A 21,613-nucleotide genomic window follows, 5' to 3' on the forward strand; every position below is an offset into this window, starting at 1 on the left:
ATTCATAACTGAACAAGACAGCAATTTTCTTGTAATTTTATTTTGGGAAGGGAAGGGAAGGGAAGGGAAGGGAAGGGAAGGGAAGGGAAGGGAAGGGAAGGGAAGGGAAGGGAAGGGAAGGGAAGGGAAGGGAAGGGAAGGGAAGGGAAGGGAAGGGAAGGGAAGGGAAGGGAAGGGAAGGGAAGGGAAGGGAAGGGAAGGGAAGGGAAGGGAAGGGAAGGGAAGGGAAGGGAAGGGAAGGGAAGGGAAGGGAAGGGAAGGGAAGGGAAGGGAAGGGAAGGGAAGGGAAGGGAAGGGAAGGGAAGGGAAAAAACCACTGTGGTTCTGCTGGATGACAAGAAATGGTCTTGAACACCCTTGCTTTGCTATTGCTGAGCTCCACTGGACCTACAACAGTTGCAGCAATGTTACTCAATCCCACAGGAACCAAGAGTATCAATTTACTGTTTCCACAGCTGCAGAGTATTAAGTGCTGACTGCACCCATTTCTGTGGTCATCACACTGTGTTTAGCCATACATCAAGTCAGGTGTCAGATCTACCACTGACAAAGGGCTTCTTTTTCCTCTAGGTTGTTGGATGCTGATCCTCTTGCTCACATCCTCTTGCTCTGCTATCTGCCCATCAACCGTAAGTTCCTCTTACTGACCATCACTAGTCCCTCTTAGGCTTCTTTCTCTCATTCACACCTAAACACAGTCACCCATGCATGAAAAGTAATTTCCTATTGGGAGACCTTACTAAGCTTTCCTTTTCTAGTTTTTTTCCTAAAGGTTCTTTTTTCTGAAACCTTCCAAATTTTGATCAGCAGTGAGGACAAAGGAAAATGCTTAGGTAGAAATGCTGAGCTCAAAATAGGCATTAATGAATAATGGAGGAGGGGATTGATATACATTCTTAACCATTCTGTCTGACTGAGAAATTGCTGAAAAGTTATTCTGAGTTTTAGGTTTCCTCTTCCTTCATTACAAATTGCTGGAAGGGCCAAAAGCTATTCTTTCAGTTATTAGCAACAATTAAGGTTGTTAATTTGATACCAAATTACTGTGGTACCCAGGAAACCCTATTCATTGTGTGCAGTTCAGTGTGAAAACCTGACAAAAATAAAAAGTTGAGATTGTTGTTATCCAGAAGTTTTTCAGACTTTGTAGAACCATGTGAATATACCTTCTGCACTAGGTTTAGGGCTCAGTATTCACAGTTTGCTTTCTTCTGTGTTCCTTAATGTGTTAATAAGGAAGCATACAGTCAGCATATAGTATGGAGCTCACTTTTTCCAGTTAATGGTTTGCCTTACATGATTTCATCAATTCCCATGATCCTTCCCTTTACAAATTTCTGGCAAACAACATGGAGGATATTGGGGCACTTTTGTGGCTTGTTAATACATGTCACAAGACTAGTGGAACTACAGAATAAATTGACCAATCTGAAATTATTACAAAAGACAGACTTGTCGCACACTTTCAGTTACTCTTTAAAAACCTGAGTCCATGGACAAGTAACATTTCTTCTCCATTTTCTATTTTGTTATCAACCTATGTTTTAATCTATAAAAACAAAAACTCAGTCTTTAAAACTGAAACATAGCAAGAGTTACCCACAAAGGGAATTCCTGTCAGTCTTTTTACTTAGGAATTCCTATACATGTTTTATGGTCCTGATGGAAGGTATTTGTCCAAATGAAGAAATATATTCTAGCATGAGAAGAGAACTGAAATGAGTATTTGCCAGTTTGGTGCATACACATAAAATTCCTAAGTGTTTTGGGGAGTACTCATATCACAAAATATTAGTGCATATTGAAGCTGCTGCAATTGTCAGTATTGTGACACCTGCATCACAGATGAAGGATGGTAAATGAGTGTTTAATCATAGCCATCATCCAACTATGTGAGCAATATTTGCACTAGGAAAAATGACCATTTTGAACAAATTTGTTGGCAGAAAAGAAATTTTCTTGGGGAAGATGGGCATAAAAGAATGTAGCTAAGTGAAATAATGGCAAGTTTTGACAGAAGTGAGGATGATAGCACCATTCTGTGCTTTCAGAAGAACAGTTTGACTTGACTGCAAGACAAGCCAAACAAAACATATTTGTCTTGTAAAGCTGCATAGTAGTGTCAATGACATGTTGTGAAGATGAGTCAACATATGTGAAAATGGAAATAATAAGTTATAACTTCCTGACTCTCTACACTAAACAAAGCAGTCTAGAATTTAAGGAAGGAGTTGGTGAAAAATTAATTTTAAATTAGTATTTTACCCATGCATTATTTTTTGGTTTAGGTAAAATCACATAGGTTGAGACTTTGCTGTGGCACATGTTTATGAAATATTTTGGCTGTCATTTGGCCTTGGGTATTCAGATAGAATACTCACAAGGGTGAAGTTCTGGGAAAGTTTTCTTTAGCTAATTTGGAGGCCTGGGTAAAGAAGGTAATGCTGTGCTTGGCAGGGGTGTCTCAGATGGTAAGGTCACAGCTCCTTTTCTACACAAGCCTGATAGACATTCTGCCCACAGAATGGGTGTTGTAGCAAGCAGGATCACCTGAGACACAGTAAAGGCACAGCCATACATACAGTGCTGATAGCCACAGATTTTATTCTGGCTGTGTCCTGAAAAGTGTGTCTTACTTATAGCTCACTAGGAAAAAGAAAGGTGTAGAAGTTGCATAGAAAGGAATAGAAATTGGGGAAAGAAATGTATAAAATGTTGATGGCTCTTGAGGAGTCTGGGTTGATAAGATATGATATCAGACACAGAGATTTAAATGTCATGGAAGGTTTAGAAAAATTCCCTATTCAACTCACAGAATGGCTGCCAGGGCCTTTTTGGGACTGCCTTCCTTTGGATCTCTGGATACTGCATAACAGGCTCCTAGGCTGATATCCTATGTATCAAAATATTCCAGTGTTCCCAGTTTCATCAATCAGGAGTTCATAATCTGGATGATTAGTTGGACAAGGCAACGAGCTTTTCCTCAAGCAGAATATAAGAAATAAATCCTCACAATGCCCTTTGAATAACTGGAAATTATGTCTGCTCTTCCTGGATGAGGAAGAACTCAGGGGAAGACCTTTGCAACTTTGTAGGAATCTCTGTTAAGTGAGTTCGATTCACCTGCCTGTGGGGTTGGATTTCCCCTCATTTGAAACCCATTGAAGGGTCAGGGTCAATTCTCAACAGTGTTGGCTCAGATTTCCTTAGGAAAAGGGAAGAAAGGACCATTTGAATCAATAGCTATGTCTGCATACTTGTTAATGGAAGAGCTATTTATATGTGCCAGGAAGCCATCTCTGCTACTCAATTTTGATCACTTAGAGAGGCAGATAGCCAGAATTGTCCCCAGCAACCCTTTGGCCCACATCATGTATCGCTTCTCCAGGCAGTGTTTGGGCACAGTGAAGGAGTTAAGACAGCTGGGAGCAGCAACAGTGTTCCAGAAGTCAGGAAAATTTAAAAGTATGGACATGGGGCATTTCATGTCAGCTAACATCAGTTCTAAAGATTGTTCCTGGCCTTGTTAGAGTTCTTATCCTGTTACATATTTGCTCTGAATTCACTCCCTCTTTTATTTATTTATTTATTTAATTATGTTTTTTTTAATTTTTTTTTAAGAACAAGTAAGATCACCCCCCCAACAAAATGCCATCAACCTATGAAACAAAGCCTAATTGACTGATGCAGGATTTTTCAAATTAACATTATTTAGCAACTTTTGCTTCAGCTGTCTTTTCACAGCTATCCCAAGAGGGAAAGAAAATAAGACTTGTGAAATTGTTATTCTGTATGGAGGGATGATCAGAACAGAGCTGATCAAACCAGCACTTCTGGTTTCTCTCAGAATATAACTGCAGTGATGCTTATTTTAAAATGGGCTCCTTGTCCATTTCCTCTTACAAAATTCAGAGTATCTGAGCCCTGCAATGAAATGCATTTTACATCAGATACACCATCTAAACAGTATCTGGAGCAGAGAGAGATCTCAGCACTTCCAGTCCTAATTAACCTGTGGGTTTTCTCTTGTGGCATGACTCCAGTCTATTAAGTCTTGCATTTCTTGCTGCAAAGTAGCACAAGTTCAATGGGAAACACAGAAAGTGTCTTTCTCTTCCAGAATACTGTATCTCAGCAGCTAGGGAAAGCTTCTGGGAGGTGGATGCAGTGGATTTTAATTCCCTCCATCTGAAGTAAAAGCTGAATCCAGTTCATTTCCCAAGCCCTTAATGACAAAAGGGTTGTAAGACAACTATACCCTTTGGTTATCCATTAGAAAAATGCAGATTTTTAGAAACTTCTATCTTGCTAAATGCTGATTTCCATGCAGATGGCTTTCATAAAGAAATCCCTAATTCCTGGTTTCCAGTGGATGGAGGCAGGAGAGATGGACTATATTTTATATGCATACAGTGTGGAATTCCAGAGATGTAACAATTTAAATGTCAAACATGAACATATGGCAACTTTAGATGCTAACAGTTACAGGGATGTTTGGGAAGAAGGGGATGGGGGGGAACAGGAGAACATTTGTGAGATAAGATTGAAGATCAATAACTCAAATCCACTTCTGCCCACTTGTTAAATGCCTGTGAGCCTTTTATTTATGCTGGTAGATTCATGTCAGAGCACAGGCAGAGACACTGAAAAAATGATCATTCATATTCTTAAAATGATACTACAGTCTCTGGCACAATATCACTCTGTTCCAACTAATGTGCTTGAAAATAATTCTCAGGCATGCATTGGAAATTAGCACAGAGTGGGACTCATTCCCAACAGGCAGTTTGAATGTTGTTAGCTTGTTTTTGATGGCAAGAGAGCTTAATAGTAAGGATATGCCAGTTGGCTTCAGTGTCAAAGAAAGCCCTAGGCTCTGTTTAGTTTGCTAGTGTAGATACAGTCCTACTGGTTCTAACATCTAAATCTAACCAGAATGTTTTTTTTTATTTTGCAGAGAAGGTGAAGGCTGTTTTGGGATGCTGCCCCTTGTGATTTGGAATTGATCTTGCAAACACCTATTCATATAAATTATTGTAACTCAAACAGTTCTACTGATCTTAAAAAGCTGCCTATAAAATCAGAACAAACATTTGTGAGTGAGCTTTTGCAGAATCAGCATGTGGTGGGACAGGTGCAAAATAGGAACTTAGAATTCTGATTCCTGTGCAGTGTTACATTCTGCTTCCAGAGAAACTGAAATCATAAACAACACAGCAATCTGTCTCACCTTTGAGCTGTTTTTCCATACGTAAGTTGATTCTGTGGCCTTTCCCCAAATCAATAGTGATAAGAACTTAATTTTATTTGTATCCCCTTGTACCAAGCATGTGGTGAAAAACTAGTCCCCAAAAAATTCTAACTTTGTAAGAATAAATGCATTATTTTTCACTGTGCAGTAGTTATATGCTCAGTATGTTTTCTTTTTTCCATCCTTTCATCCTCAGTGAGAAAATTGAATGAAATCTCACATTGTTGTCTGTTTCCCCATCAAGGAGTTTTTTCCTTGGAGAAAAACAAACATTATGTACTATCTACACTTGTCTTTAATATTAAAAACCGAGAAACAAAATGTTATTAATTATTTAGAAATTACTGGCTGTGATCATTATGCTAAACGGCAATTATGGTTATTGTTTACGTCAAGAAGTTCCAGTGAGGAAACAGAAGATCAAATTCCCCATGTAGTCTGAGCCGCACAAACATAAAGGAAAAAGATAAACTCTGTACCTCATTTTAGAAAGAAAGAAGAAATAATGACCAGTTTTATGAACCAAAGGGCTAAGAAATAAAACTGATTGGATAGTTGTCTCCCTTCTGCAACCATACTCAGAGACTATCTTTCTATCTATCTATCTATCTATCTATCTATCTATCTATCTATCTATCACATCTATCACAACTCTCCATGCACCCCATGCTTTCTTCATATTCCACTGGCTCTGTCCCTTACACAGCTGTGTGACCCATTTTACACCTCTCTTCACCTTCTTTTGTCATTTCTGGTACAATCCTAAGAGAGAGTGTAGCCATTGTCACAAATAATTTTCTACAGCTAGCTCTCACAGAGTCCTGAGGATGCATCTGCCATCTATATCAGTAGACTAAAGTATAGGGGACTTAATTTCTTCCATTTGAGAAAATATTATTTCATAGAAGTCTTGGCTGAAAGGAGTCTCTGGAGTTTGTCAAGCACAGAGTTTCTACTTTAGGTGGGACTATATCACAACTGAATCATGTGTTTTGGCTATTTTTTATATATTTGGTTTGTTTTGGTTAAGTCCTTGCAAAAATCCAGGGACAAAAGGTTCTACCTTATGCCCTGCTGGGTAACACGTGACAGTGATGAACAGCCTTTCTGAAGAAGTCTTCCTCCTCTCTAATGGGAATGCCCCTAGCCATAGTTTATGGCCTTGTTATTTCTTCTTCCATTACCATAAAGACATTGGCTTGGCCATTTTAAAAACTGACTTTCAAGCTGCTGTAGGCTGCTGTTCAATTGGTCCTGATCTGTCTCCTCAGCAGAATAATGAATCACAGAACTACAGACTCACAGAATAATTAAAGTTGGAAAAGACCTCTAAGGTCAAATCCAACCATTATCCCAGGACCACCATGTTCACCACTAATTGTATTACAAAGGGCTACAACCACATGCCTTTTAAATACTTTGAGGGATGGGGATTCTACCACTTCACTGGGCAGCCTATTCCAATGCTTGACAACCCTTTCAGTGGGTCAACCCAATTTCAGTGGAGAATATTTTCTTAATGTCTAATCTAAATCTCGCCTGGTGCAATTTGAGGCCATTTCCTCTCATCCTGTCATTTAATACCTATGAGAAGAGACTAACCTTCAACTGGCCACAACATCTTCTCAGAGAGTGATAAGGTCTCCTCTGAGGGTCCTTTGCTCCAGGCTAAACAAACCCATCTCCATCAGCTGCTCCTCGTAAGACTTGTGTTCAAGATCCCTCATCAGCTTTGTTGCCCTCCTTTGGACATGGTCCAGTACCTCAATGTCTGCTTTGCAATGAGGGACCCAGATCTGAACACAGGATTTTAGGTGTACCCTCACCAGTGTCAAGTACAGAGGGACAATCACTGCCCTGATCCTGCTGACCACGTTATTTTTGATACAAACCAGGGTGTTTCTTGGCTATCTGGGCACACTGTTGTCTTATGTCCAGATGACTACTGAACAACACCCCCACATCTTTTTCCACCAAGCACTTTTGCAACACTCTTCTCATAGCCTGTACCACCACATGAGGGTGAGAACCAAGTGCAGAATCCAGTCCTTCACCTCATTGAACCTCATACAATTGTCTTTAACCCACTGATCCAGCCTGTCCAGATCCCACTGTAAAGCATTCCCACCCTCCAGCTGATCAATACTCCTGCCCAGACTGGTGTCTTCTGCAAACTGACTGAGGGTACACTCAATCAATCACCTTGTCCAAACCATCAATAAAGATATTAAACAGGGCTGGTACCACTAATGAGTCCTGAGGAACTTTGCTAGTGACTGGCCACCAACTGGATGTAGCTCTGTACACCATCACTTTCTGGACTCAGCCACCCTGACAGTTTTCTACCCAGTGGCCAGTGCACCCATCCAAACCATGAGCAGCCATCTGATGGTCCCTCAGTCCTACCTTAGAGGTGGTGTGTGAACAACTTAGCAATCTCTGCTTGGCAGCCCCTGTATGTGGTCTGATGTTTACAGCCCTTCTATCCTCTCACTTTGTTCTTTTTCTTCTCCTTCACATTTGGATTTTTTTTTTTTATTGCTCATGCTTACAGTGGACTGCATGAGACTGTCTCATTTTGCCTCCTTTACCAGTAATTCCTAATGCTGTTCCCTTCACTCCTATTAATAACAATAGTTCAAATTTCTTGTTAATGATATCTGATGAGGTGATACCTCCTCTGATATCTACTCTTCTAGTAAATTAAGTTTCTCACTCCATATACAAAAAAGGACATCAACTTTGGGACATCTGTTATTCTTATGTTGCTGGTTCCCTCTTGTATGACCATCAGCTGGCTTCACTGCCAGATCTGTTGCAGTGCTCTGTACCTGGACTCTTTAGAGACTTTCAGTTGATGACTGATGTCTTCTTGTTTGTTTGTTGTGGGGCTGGATGAATTCTTCTCCTTCCAGGCTCTCTTGCCTCAGCAAAGTTGTTCCATGTGTCACTTCCATCTGTACCAGCTCTTTGCCTTTCTTTCCCACTCTCCCATGTAATGCATGGCATAACTCTGATTTGTTTGCTCACAGAATCTCTGTAGCATATTGGGCTTTGTTAAAAGCTCGTGACTATGCAAAAAGGTCTGCTGTTTTCCTTACCCTGTGTTCTGGTTTTGCCTGAGATAAATTTTTTTCTGAGTAGCTGCTTCAGTGCTCTATTTTGGGATTTAGTATGAGAATACTGTTGATAACAGATTGATTTTTCTGTTGTTGCTCAGTAGTACTTACTCTAAGTCAAAGACTTCTTAGTTTTTCCCATGCTCTGCCAACAAGAAGGTGTGCAAGAAGCTGGGATAGAGCATGGCCAGGACAGCTGACCTGAACTGGCCAAAGAGATATTCCATACCATATGACATCACACTCAGCAAATAAGGATAGAGGAAGAAGTAAGTAGGGGGACACTAAGAGTGATAGTGTTTGTCTTCCTGAGTAATCCTTAGACACCATGGAGCTATGTTTTCCCAGGAATAGCTGAACACCTGCCTTCCCATTCACCCATGAGAAGTGGTGAATGAATTCCTTGTTTTGCTTTGCTTATACGTGCAGCTTTTTATTTACCTCTTAAACTGTATTTATCTTAACCCATGAGTTTTCCCAGTTTTGCTCTTCTGATTCTCTTCCCCATCCCAAAAGGGAGGGGAAGACAGGGCAAGTGAGTGAACTGTAACCAAGCAGCTGATATCTGGGTTTAAATAATGGCACCCTGGCAACTACACTCTGAATAAGGTGAAATGGGATCCAGAAGGGAGGAATGTGATTCCTTCCTGGAGAAAATACCTGTGCTCAGCTCAATGAGGTTCTAGAGTGTAAAGTGAGAAGAAAAAAAAAGGTTTTAGAAACTTGACAATTAGAGAAAATTCTGCATGAAAAAGGACAAACTGACTTCTAATATAACTGAAGATTAAAAAAAAAAAAAAAAAATCCAACAAATAAATTAACAAAACCCCAAAATATACAACAATTCTTTTTATAGTCACAGACCATTACATGGCTTTGGTGTATTCATTGGTGAAGAGCATGCAGCCAGATGGACAAAAAAGTTTGATGGCCCATCATCCTTCCCAAATGTCTTATGGATCTAAAGCAAAACCTTATGGAACCCAGAAAAGCCATCAAAATCTAGTTTCTCCACTGATGGAATGAAAATTACTGGAGGAAATTCTTGGTGGAGGCTTGCTTCCTTACACCTCTGTTACATTCTTCAGTCAGTACTAACATTGTCTTTCTAAAATAAATCAACTTCTCCAAATTAATTGATTTGCATATCTAAAATCCCAGTTTCTATTTTCTTCAGCTTATTTGTCACAACCTCCCTCTGCCCTTATTTTTCCTCTCCTTAGAGGACCTTGCAAAAAGGAAATAAAGGAGATAAAGTGTGAGTCTGTTCTCTTTTTGCTTTTTTTCTTTTTTTTTTTCACCATCTTATGTTTCTCCAAGGCTGAGGATGAGGAAGCTTCTTTTCTCCTCTCCTCCACAAAGTGGCCTAAAGAGTCTCATACCATCTTCTTATCTCACATTGTGACACTTTTGAACATTGTGACCTTTGCTTCTTGTCTCACATTACAAACAAGTTCTATATTTTCCTTTATTGAAAAGAGATAAAAATATGTTCAAACACACACTTGCATTTGCACCAGTCTTCTTACCCATTTCCTTTGAGGTTTTTTTTTAGTGCAAATCTAATTTAATTTTCATTTCAATCAAAAACCTGTTCATGTGTGGCTGCTGTGAGCTGCAGTGTATAAAAGCCCTATTACCTTTCTCATTTCCAATGGCAAATACCAGAACCAATCTCATTCCCTGCTCTGTCTGCCACCAACAGTCATCCATCTTCAACATTGCCATGCTTGTTTTCTTAAAACAGTGTCCCCTTTCTCTAGGGTGACTGTCCTCTTCTAAGCCTAGGTTACCATGTCCTTTAGAGAGCGCCTCTTCGTGCCTTATTCTCCTCTCTGTGTATGTTTCATGTGTCTGCCAGTGGTGCCTTCTTCTTCATCATCCAAACATGGTTAATCTTATCCATACTAATTCAACCAGAATACACCAATCTGCCACTTCACAGCAGAACAATTTCTTTCTGTCTAAGGCAAAACACTGATGTGTTTCTCCAGTATTGCCTGTGATTATCCAGTCACCTCATCTAGCTCAACTCATCTAAACAAATCTTTCAAGGAAAATTGAAAGTGCTTTTGTTCTTCCTTCCTTAATGTTTGTACCAGGGGAAGTGTCTGTGTGTGCCATTCAACACACCTGACTCAGATATCCTCTCTAGGTCATCAGGTATAGGTTATATTTAAATAGTGTGTCTTCCTTTTGTACACTACCTTTAATACACAGCTTTCCCATTAATCTCTACTACCTGTAATATAATCCTTTAGGATGCTATTTGACTGATTTCAATCACCTATATGCAGTAGAGACATTTGCATCTGTGGTTTTTTTTTTTTTATTTCTCCTCATACAGTGTAGAAAATGGCTGTTATAGAGTGGAAATTCTGCTAAAATAGTCATCCAATCAATTTTTTTTTACATTTTTTCCCAAAAGTTCCTGTATCTTGGAGGACTAGCTCCTATGTAAATATTCATGCTGCAGAAGTCTAAAATTAGCTGAAATCAATCTTGTCTCCTTTTTCCTTTTTCTCTTCAGCTTTGCAATTTCTTTCCTTTAGATCCTACCAAAGGCAAGCTATCCCCACTTAGAGTCCATATGAAAATAGTTTCAGGTTCATTTCCCCAGGTGCAGCTTTGACTATATCATTCATAATTATTCATCCATTCAATAACTACACCTTTTATCTGAAATCGAGTTCATGCTATTTATCTTTTTCACCGTTTTCCATCTCTTATTTACTGTTCAGACTGACAGCCACATATGGCCATTGCTGTAACTTCATATTGTTTACTTAAGGACATTTTGGAACAAACGTATGTATAGTTCCTCCCAGGCTGTCCTGCATGTTTAAGGATATATTCCCATATACATCTGCCATACTGTAGAAATCAGATTTTTATAAAACCCCCACCAAATATCTTTTCTGTGACACTAAAGAGAAGCTTGTCAAGTGCTTGGCTTCTGAATCACTGAGGCCCCTGATATGGATGTTCAATCAAAATTCTCTCTATTTTTCTCCTTAGTCTCACTGAAAATAATACTTGTGAGCAAGGACTGTTTACTACTTGTATTTACACAACACTTAGCATAAAGATATATCAGACTATGAAGAAATATTCTAAATGCTAAAAATATTTAAACAAATAATAATAACAAGAGGAATATGAGATATTTCTGTAACAAAACATTTAGTATTGAAATTATCTCTGAGTCTCAAATGAACAGAACGCACCCTTTGTTACTTCAAAAATTCACTAAGAATATAATTTTTGTGGTGCTTCAGAAGAAGAAAAGATTAGTATTGCTCAGTAAGTACAGCCATATATGAAACTCAGTTCTTGTAGGATACAAAGGACAAGCCTGCATTTTAGACTGAATTTTACACCTGTCTCTATTGGGAATGGCAAGCTATTTACAGTAATTCAGGAGCATTCTTACCAGATAGCTTGGCAGTGACAGAGCTGGATTATGTGTTGTATTGTAGGTCACAAAGACGCAAAAAAATTCACCCCAATAAATTTTTTTCCAGTCTGCTCTAGTGTTCCCATTTTGTGTACCTTGGCTTTCATGTATTTTCTCTTTTTTTTTTTTTTTTTTTAATATGGCTTTTAATATTTTAAACATAGATAACGGTATTCATTTTTATTTGCTTCATATTTATATAGGTTCTGAATTGGGTTTATTAAGTTAAAGCTGAATTTTAAGAAAAAATCAGAGTAATTGTATTGTGCAATTTCAGGTTAACTAAGGAAGATATACTGCTGTTTATATTTTTAATGCAATTTATATTTTTAAGGATCTATTTTTTTTCTTTAATCTGTGTCATGAATAAGTTCATGTCTGATAGACACTAGCAAACAAAAAGAAATATGTATATAGTGTTATAACTTATATAATCAACGGTCAGATGAACATTTTTCTTAACCTAGTATTTGTCTTTTCAATTTATTCCTATAATCTCCAGACATATACAGAAATAAACTTTCCCATCAAGTTTGTACAACCTAGAATGCAAAAAATTGTCACTTTATTTCATTAAGTTCAGATCCACCTCATAGAGTTGAGACATGAATTTTCAGTGACTGAGTGCAGCAGAAAGAAAATCCCAAATTAGCCTAGCGAGCCAGTGCACATTTTTAATATGTATTTATTTCCATAAATGTAAGTGCTGAGCAGCTGATTTCATTACAATTATGGCATATTACATTTAGGATCTTTATTTGCATATTTTCTGCAAGCTGAAGTATTAGTTTTTGAAGTGCCATTTTAGGCAATTTTTGCAGAGTGACAGATACAGATTTTCATTAGGATCACAGCAAGCTGTTGGCTAAGATTTGCACTCTAGAGAACAAGTCCCACTAGAACTACATAAAAATATGTTAAATTACTATCAGGGTTGTGGAAGTATGAATTCCACAAGAAAAAGAAAATTAATATAGATATTCAAGGTTATAACCCCCTGAGATACAGTTCTTGGAGAAAATAAATAAACCCAAAAACCTCAAATCTTCAAAGCTGAAAACTATTTAGTTTAAAAGACAAAAAAGATCAGGAAACATTTTATCTGGCTTTGATTTGATTGCATGTTTATAGAAAAAAAAAATCTGAGTAGGATGATAAAAATAGAAAACAATCACCTGAAATACTTGTGAGATTATGCTATGCTCTACTTTCTAAACTCCTGAACCCCTGCTTTTCACTCAATGATATGACTTTTTATGCTTTACTACATTCATACATTCTCATTAAGTCTCATAATCCAGGTGCACTGTTCTGTCTCAAGGGAGACCTCCACTCATGTTTTCTCTGCCCTCTGTTTTCAAATGGGGAAACGAGCATAATTGATAGCTGTGCTCAGTTTCCTTTGAAGCTCTTGAGTACAGAACCAAGTGGAAAAAAAAGAGCAACAGCAAAAAAAGTGTTTTGTACATTTATGGGGGAAAGGATACTGCAGAAGGACAAAGGAAGACGGAAAGCTGGAAGATGAAGGAAAAAATGGAAGGAAATCATGAGGGAACTGCAGCTGAAGATAAAATGCAATATAGTATCGGATTGCAAGAACAGAGGGACAGAAGTATGAGTGAGTTCCAAAAAGTCACTTCCTCTAGAGATCTTGTGTCACAGATGCTGCTGCTGCTGCTGAAGAATAGAATTTAGACATCCATCAAAGGCCTGCTGTTGTCCTGGTGGGAAAATAAATAGTTCAACATATTGCTCATCTAAACCAAAGTTACCCTGTAAAGACTTAGAAGGTTGGGAAACTTGGGACCCATGAAGGATTCTCTCCATTCTCTCACTCAGTTCTCTGTCTCCTTTCTTCTCTCTCTTTATATCTATAAATGTTGAATATATACAAAATTAAAAATAATATATAAGTGCAACACATATAGCATACAAATAGGTTTAGGCAGGTTTAAAAGCTGTGTGTGTGTGGTGGGGTATGTTTGTGTATTTACACAGACATGTATCTATTATATTTATGTGTGAAATGTATGTGCAAAATTATTCTTAAACCTGAATGAAGTAAATATAAATCTTATTTAAGAGCTGGCTGAATTGCAAAGTGACATTGCATGTAATAATTTCATGTGCGTGTGCACACATAAACACATTGCACATTCACAGTTTTAATGTTCAAATGCAAAGTATAAGAAAATGTTATAATTATTGGTGAAGTCTATCAGAATATTTCCAGAAGGTAAAAAAAAAAAAAAAAAGAACAAACATCAGGTAATTCCAGTTGGATCCATAACCAGTGTAATTAACCAGTATTCAACAGCTATTTTTTATATGGGCTTGGATGTGAATTTTCTCCTTTTTTTTCTTTCTAGTGGGGAACAGAAGGAGTAGACAGGCTTTGGACAGAATTGCTAGAAAACACAACAGATATGAGGTTTGTTCTTCCATCTTTGTCTCAGAAAATCTGTAGCCTAGACACAGCTGAGAATTATAAGGAAAATAGTCCTTGTATATGAATCTGTTGAGCATGGCATGAAAAAAAACAGGAATCAAAGCCCAAAACTCATTTTAACATTACTGTTGTTCTGATTCTCTTGGAAAAAATTAAGATCACTAGACTGAAGGCCAAGGTTTTATGCCTGCTTTGACAGACACTTTAAGAAAATCTGATTCCAAGTGGGATGCAGCTCATAAAGGAAATTCTTTTTTATAGTGTTTAGTTGTGCAACTGAAGCGATGAGTTTTCTTAACTTAGTTTCTGGATTTGTACAGCTGCTAAAACAGTAGACATTCACCTCATTCTTCTTCTCTTCTCTTTTATGATGCCATAAAAATTTTATGAGTTATTAATGAGGATCTAGACTTCTGACCTCCGATACTTGGCCGAGGACAAATTTATCAAAGCAGAGCTATGATGGAGCCAATTGGAGTCTGTTGAGGTGTAAGAATCTATATTATGTGTCATTAAATGAAAGCAATAAAAAGTATGCTGCTTGTGCCTTTGTTCTTGTTCAAAAGTATATTGAAAAGTTGTCTGTGTTGGCCTGACAAAACCCAGTCACTGGCAGAGCTGATTCCATTGCTCCTGCCTAGATCAAGGAAGGTTCTGGGACACAACACACAAGGAGTCAGAGGAGAAGCTGCTTCACTCTTAATAATATTCTTTCATTTTTTCCCCACAAAACTGGTGAGGGGCACTTAGCCTAGACCCACAATTTTCTGCAGACCCATAAACTAAGTTCTGCTTCATGACAAGACTGCTGACAAGAACCTCATGAAGTTTAACAAGGGGAAGTGTAAAGTCCTGCCACTGGGAAGGACCAACCCCATGCAGCAGCTGTATGCTGGGGGTTGACTGGCTACAAAACAGCTTTGCAGAATATAACCTGGCTTCTGGTGGCCAGAAAGCTCAACATGAGCTGTAAAAACATGATTGCAGCTGGGCAGACCAACAGCATCCCAGGATGCATGAGAAGGAGCAGGTCAAGGGATGTGAACCTTTCCCCTTTTTGCTGGTGAGGCACAGCTGGGCAAGGAGGCTCATGTCGGTCTTAGCAATGCTTGTAAATATCCTTGCAGAGGGATGTGCACACTCTTGGGTAACGTGATCTGGCTCATCCTGCTTTGAGAGGAGGAATGGGCTAAGGAATCTCCAAAGGTCCTTTCCCATAAGAAAATGTTCTGTGATCCTGTGATGCTATGAAGTAGATGGTCATCTGTCAGAGTCCTGATGGGAGCCCTCCTCACATCCCTCTTGTGGGATGACTGTGGCATGCTGACGACGTAGAAAATATTACAGAATATTCTGACTTGGAATGGAGGCACGAGGAACACTGATTCCACCTCTTGAAATGGACAGTGCAGGGACTGAACCCATAATCTTGGCACTATTAGCACTGTGCTCCAGCCAACTGAGCTATTCTCGGGGTTATCCTTCCCATGTTTCTCTTTCCCTCCCAGCTGAGGACACTCCAGGGAGCAGTGTGTTTACCAGTGGTTTCCAGAGGCTAACAAAAAGCTTATCATCACAGTAAGAGGGTCACAGCCTCTTATTTATGTCTCAGCAGTGTCAGAGGCCAGCTGGCTGGATGGGTAAACCAGCCATGCTCAGAATAAAAGTACTCTCACAAAATTATTTAGTAACCCTCCCACCAGGCAGGGAGTCACATCAGTCCCAAAACCATTCAACCCTCATAATTTTCGATATTGCTAGGGAGATGGAAGCATAGACACCGTGGTATAAAGGTACAGATGCATTCCTTTACAGATGTGCTAAAGTGAATAATATGCTGTACAGTAATTTATATGTCAGGAATTTTAAGCCCTTTTCCATCTTTGAATAAGGCAGAGCAATTTTAACAGACTGTCACAACACTCTGAGGTAAGGTGCCTTCTAACATTCCACTAGTACATTTGGTGAGCAAATTGCCCAAGGGTTTGGAGCTGGGGTACTGGAAGTGACTTTTCACTTGTCCTTATTAGGTAGCTGGAAGGAGATTACAGTATATGGTGTAAATTTAATGTCACCCTGGCAGGAGGTGGTGGGTTAGGAATCCTGTCAGTCACTGATTTACTGCTTAACAGTAGGGAAAGGCTTTAGAACAAACCCTGTAGGAGCATTATAAGCACTTTTTTTATTGTCAAGATGTCAGAACACAACACAGGGTAGCCACTAAGCTTAAAAGTGATTTATCAAAAAAAGACCACCTGGAGATTATCCTATTTTTGTCATTTTAAAAGGACATGAAAAGATCATTTTTGTCATATCTCTTTCCTGGTCAGTAAACAAATCCACAGAGGGCCAATTTACTCATATAATGGCCATTGATGTTATGAAACCCTTCTAATTTCTAATGTTCCATTTTATTTGTTGCTGTTATTTAAAATGATTTATGACGCATTTTGCTAAGTCACTGTCTCTCTCCTCTCAACAAATTTTTAATTTCCATGTTCAAAATTTGAATTTTCTCCAAGCTGCAGGATGTATTCAGAATCTGCTAAATATTTTAATGACGAGAGATGGAGACTTGTAAAGGAGAGTTTAGTTCAAACTGAAATTTTATTCTGATTTTCCACCAGTGGTTGTGGCTCCAGAAAACTGCAATTCAAGACATTTCAAAATCCCAATACTAATCATATGAAATAATAACACTTTCTATATAGAACCAACAATAAAAATAACCTTTGTCAAGACTAAAAAAAACTAGCAGTAGTAGTTATAAATTGACCACTTTTGTGTGACTGGATTAAGAGAAAAAAATTCCTCAAGATCCCAAAAAAACCCTGTTTGATGTCAAGGTCAGGACTCAAACATAAAACAACATAAAACAAAGCAGGGTATTATTTTTAGCAATTATAGTACCTTGTCCAGAGTTGCAATTAAAGCTGGTGTAAGCACCATATGGACTGCTTACCTGTTTCCCTTCTTATGGTTGGTTTGGGGCTTTTTACTGGTTTTTTTGGGGTTTTTTTTTTTTTTTTGTTTTGTTTTTTTTATTAGCTGAAAGGTGTGGCTCAGTTTTGAAGCTACATTGTACTGTGTTCCTTCTTTCAGATGGAAAGGGCTCAGATTAAGTGAGAAAACATTCTGAAAATCTCTACCATGGAGAGCTGTTTCCAAAATCTGAAATATATTGGCTGAAACAAACACCATATAAATTGGTGATTTCCATAGGAAAATGTCCTCAGGTTGCATGTGATATAAAACAAGGCCTGGCTCAAGCTTCCCAGCAGTACATACAAAACAGAGTTTTGCAAGAAGGAAGGGGGTTCTCTGAGAGGCTGCTCAGAGACTGTTCACATTTGGCTCAAACAAAGCATCAGGATGGGAGTCGGCTCACAGAGTCCTGGTTTGGCAGGACCCTGCAGAGTGTGGCTTTCTTTCATTCTTCAGCTGATAGGCTGGGAGAGATTTGGATCCAGTGCTGTTTCTCAAGTGGGACAGATTCCTACTGCTTCCCAAGTGGTACTGATGTTACCTTGGCTGTCACCGAGGCTGAGTTTTCCAGGGCTAAAGCACAAAGAAAGCAGCATGCATGACAGTCAGCTGTAGCCTTCAGGACAGTGGAAAAAGGCAATTTCCTTTTAATTGAGGAAAAAATACCAACCTTTCCTTTAGGACTTCGGCAGAATGATTGCTATGTTGCTTTTGTACTTTCAGAAGAAACACTTTGTCTGTTCAAAATGTTCACTATGCATTAGGAAATCAGCACTACTCTGTGGGGAAGTCATGGGGAGCCTGGGGTGCAGGGAAGGACTGTGGCAGCTGCTGCCTGCCCTGCTCGACTCAGGGAGATGCTGCTATGGGAAACCAGCCAGGCAAGAAGGGGTGAGTGGGACTGCTCTTGTGATCTCTGCCAAAGAACCTTGTAAGGGTCTGTTATATTTCAGTCTTAGGTGTTACTTTTAATCTTGATCTGACATTAAAAGAAACAGGAGTTAAAAACTTTTCCTTGACTACTATTACTTTTTGTCACTTTGTCTTCTATAAGAAGACTTTCTAATTTTTTCTTTCCTTATTATAAGAAATATGCCAATTTTAAATGTTTACAGAAGCAGGAAACTATTTTTTCTAGTGCAAGAAATAAGCATAAAGCAGTCTGCCCGGTCTGCATCTCTGTTGCTGTTGCAGTCTGAGGAAACACTGGGCAGAGAATTGTCTCCTTTGTACCAAGGGCATCATATTTTGGTGATCTTTTGGGACTCATTCTCAGGAACAGAATTTGAGAGAGAGTGGGGAAAAATTCTGTCTACTTATTTGCTTTTCCAGTTGAAACTCTGAATTTTCTGAGTACCTTTCCTCAGTTTCTGAGTTTAGTGTAAGCTGTTTCTAGCTTACTCTTTCTTTTCAGAAGCATTTCTTGCTGCCCTCCCTCGCTCTCTCTCCCATGTTTCCAGTGATGTGTGATACAGGAGCAGAGAAATGTTTTAAGGTGAAAAGCTACTGAAAGGTGAGTTTTTGTTGGTGCTATAACTATCCTCATTTAATTCACATTCTACTAAAATTGTTAGTTTATCTACATTATTCAAACCCTTAAGGAACATTTTTGACATCCAGTTATGCATTAAAGCAAAGCCTAGAAGAGAAGTAATCATGTAGCTTTAGAAGTGTTGCAAGAAAGAGGTTGACTACTGGTTATGGATGTATGTCTGAAGTGGTATACAGAAAAATATATACAGGTATATATTTCCCTTTGTCATCTGTACTACCAGTGACAGCAATATTTCAGTTCTGTTGCTACACAGGACCATGGCTGGTGAGTATGAGAGTATTTGTCTCTGAAAGGCAATGTGCCACAGTCATCAAGCAAATTTATCACATTGCAAGCACACATCAAGGTGTTCAGAGCTGTCTTCTAAAGGCTGAGCACCTCTCCTGTGAAGACAGCATGCAGGAGTTGGGTTTGCTTAGGCTGGAGAAGAGAAGGCTCTGGGGAGACCTTAGAGCAGCTACCTAAAGGTACAAGAAATCTGGATGGAAAGATGGACTGTGTAAAACAGCATGTAATGATAGAACATGGGGGAATGGCTTTAAACCAAGAGAATGTTTTATTTGATGTTAGGAAGATATTCCTCACTGAGAGGGGTAAGACATTTGAACAGGTTGCCTAGAGAGGTTTTGGATGCCTCATCCCTGGGGGTGTTCCAGGCCAGGTTGAATGGGACTTTTGTGCAGCCTGGTCTAGTGGAAGGTATCCCTGCCCATGGCAGGAGAGTTGGAACTTGGTGATTTTTAAGGTCCCTTCCAACTTAAACCCTCTTGGGATTCTATGAATTCTTAATTCTCCTGAAAAATAAGGCCTGCTTCTGTACTTTACATATTAAGGAAACAAACTTGTACAGTTAGAATTCTGTGGCATGTTTGATTACTTAGCATTCACCTGTTGACCTGTTGTATGACTCTACACATAAAATTTCATCTAGCTATCTGATGTTCCCTAGTGCACTTGTATAAAGATGTTTTTTTTCATTACAGTATGAAGATTTGATCTCTAGAACTTTAAGTATCTAGTCTTTTCTTGCCATTCAGCTATGGATTCACTGTGATCAAATTTATCCCCTTATTGCTTTTCAACTTAGTTTTTTTTTTTGTGAGCAAAAGGAGTGGAACTTTGAGTATACCAGAATAGACCATTTTACCTCAAATGCTATTTGTTGATTTTATTCATACCATGTATGGCTGTTTTAGTGAGAATGCTTTGTAGAACTCATGTAAATGTCTTGCAGAAGAATATACACAATTATTCCAGAAACCATGACCATTTATTTTTTTTTTTTGCAGCAATACCAGTCATTATATAGTCTGACTAAACTGAACACGTGAAAACATACATTTGACTCCTACACCATGTCGACATTTTTATCCTTCTAGTGAAGACTGAATTTTTTCATTACTCTTATTTTCAGTCTCATTTCAGCCCAAGAAGTAAGAAGGTGTTTTTTAGAAACTATAATTAAGAAAGTGTAAGGAGATTGTGTGTGAAGAATTTGTTGCACATCAGTTCCCTAAATATATGGTCTAAATATACTGCAATCTATTCATAAAACATTGATGACAGATTACTTATTTTTCTGTGCATAAATATATTATCTTCTTTGTCATATAACTGTCTTTGTTATATATTTTTGTTGTAAGAGCAATTTACTGGCTTTTAAGATAACTATAAAACAACAAAACAAGAATTAAATGAAAATAAAAAACATTAAAGACTCCAGCTGTCTTATATTTCTCTGAAAAAGAAGTCAGAAAGTCAACAGCATAACTAAAAATTAATCTGTCTAACAACTCGTGTTAATCATTAAGTTTATTATTTAAACTGATAGACATTTTTATGAAGACTTTCAAATTTTTAATAAAGGAAATGGTTTTGAAAAAGGAGGGGAAAAGCAGAGCAAAATATGGGGTATAAAGTGTGTAAAGCAGTAAAAATAGGAAATAGCTCTCTGTCACAATTGTTACAGAGGTTCCAAAATGGTACTAGAGATTGCACAGGCCCTGTCCAGGCTCAGTGTATCCTTAGGACTTATTTTGTCAGACAGTTAGCTGGAAGCTGCAACAGTTCTGTTATATATATATATTTCCTATATCAGGATATGCTATATCCTTTATTCCACGGGATCAGATTGCATTTCCTTAGAGTTCTTTCACTTTTGAATTAGATCCAATACATATAAAAGCAGAATCAATAAATATGGTTCAAACTCTATGTAGAAAGAGGATGGAGTAAGATACACAGAGACTTAAGGGATCAGAAAACTCAAGTACTACTCACCTCACCATGCCTCTTCCCATCAGTTCTCTCAAATCAAGTTGTCCTGTGATTGTCCATTCTCCTCTGCTTACTGGAAGCTAACCAGCATAACTTCAATGACTTTACCATTAAACCTTTATTTGGCACTAGGTTTTTTCTCACCATTTTCTGCTCTTTAAAACGCAATGAGTTGTAATGTGAAATTATGCAATAAGCACATGCATTGAACATGCATAATGCACATTTTCTCATGGAATTTGTCAAACCTATTTCAATTGACTGGGAAAAGATTATGTGATTTTTGCACCGTAGCTCCACAGCAAACTGGTAATCCAGAAAAATCTTTTTTATTTTTTTGTTGGAGCCAAAGGCATTTATACAGGAGAAGCAAGAATAAAGTAAAACTAGTTCAAATGCTGTTCCTGCTTCTTGCAGTGTGCTTAATTTTTCACATCTGCTGTTGATTCTAGCTGAGAATTTCCGTGGTAAAGAGCAAGGAGAAGACACACAGGGCAATTCTAGGGAAGACAGAAAAGGC

This window comes from Cyanistes caeruleus, chromosome 2 (genome assembly GCF_971803275.1).
Source record: "Cyanistes caeruleus chromosome 2, bCyaCae1.hap1.1, whole genome shotgun sequence".
Classification (NCBI taxonomy): Eukaryota; Metazoa; Chordata; class Aves; order Passeriformes; family Paridae; genus Cyanistes; species Cyanistes caeruleus.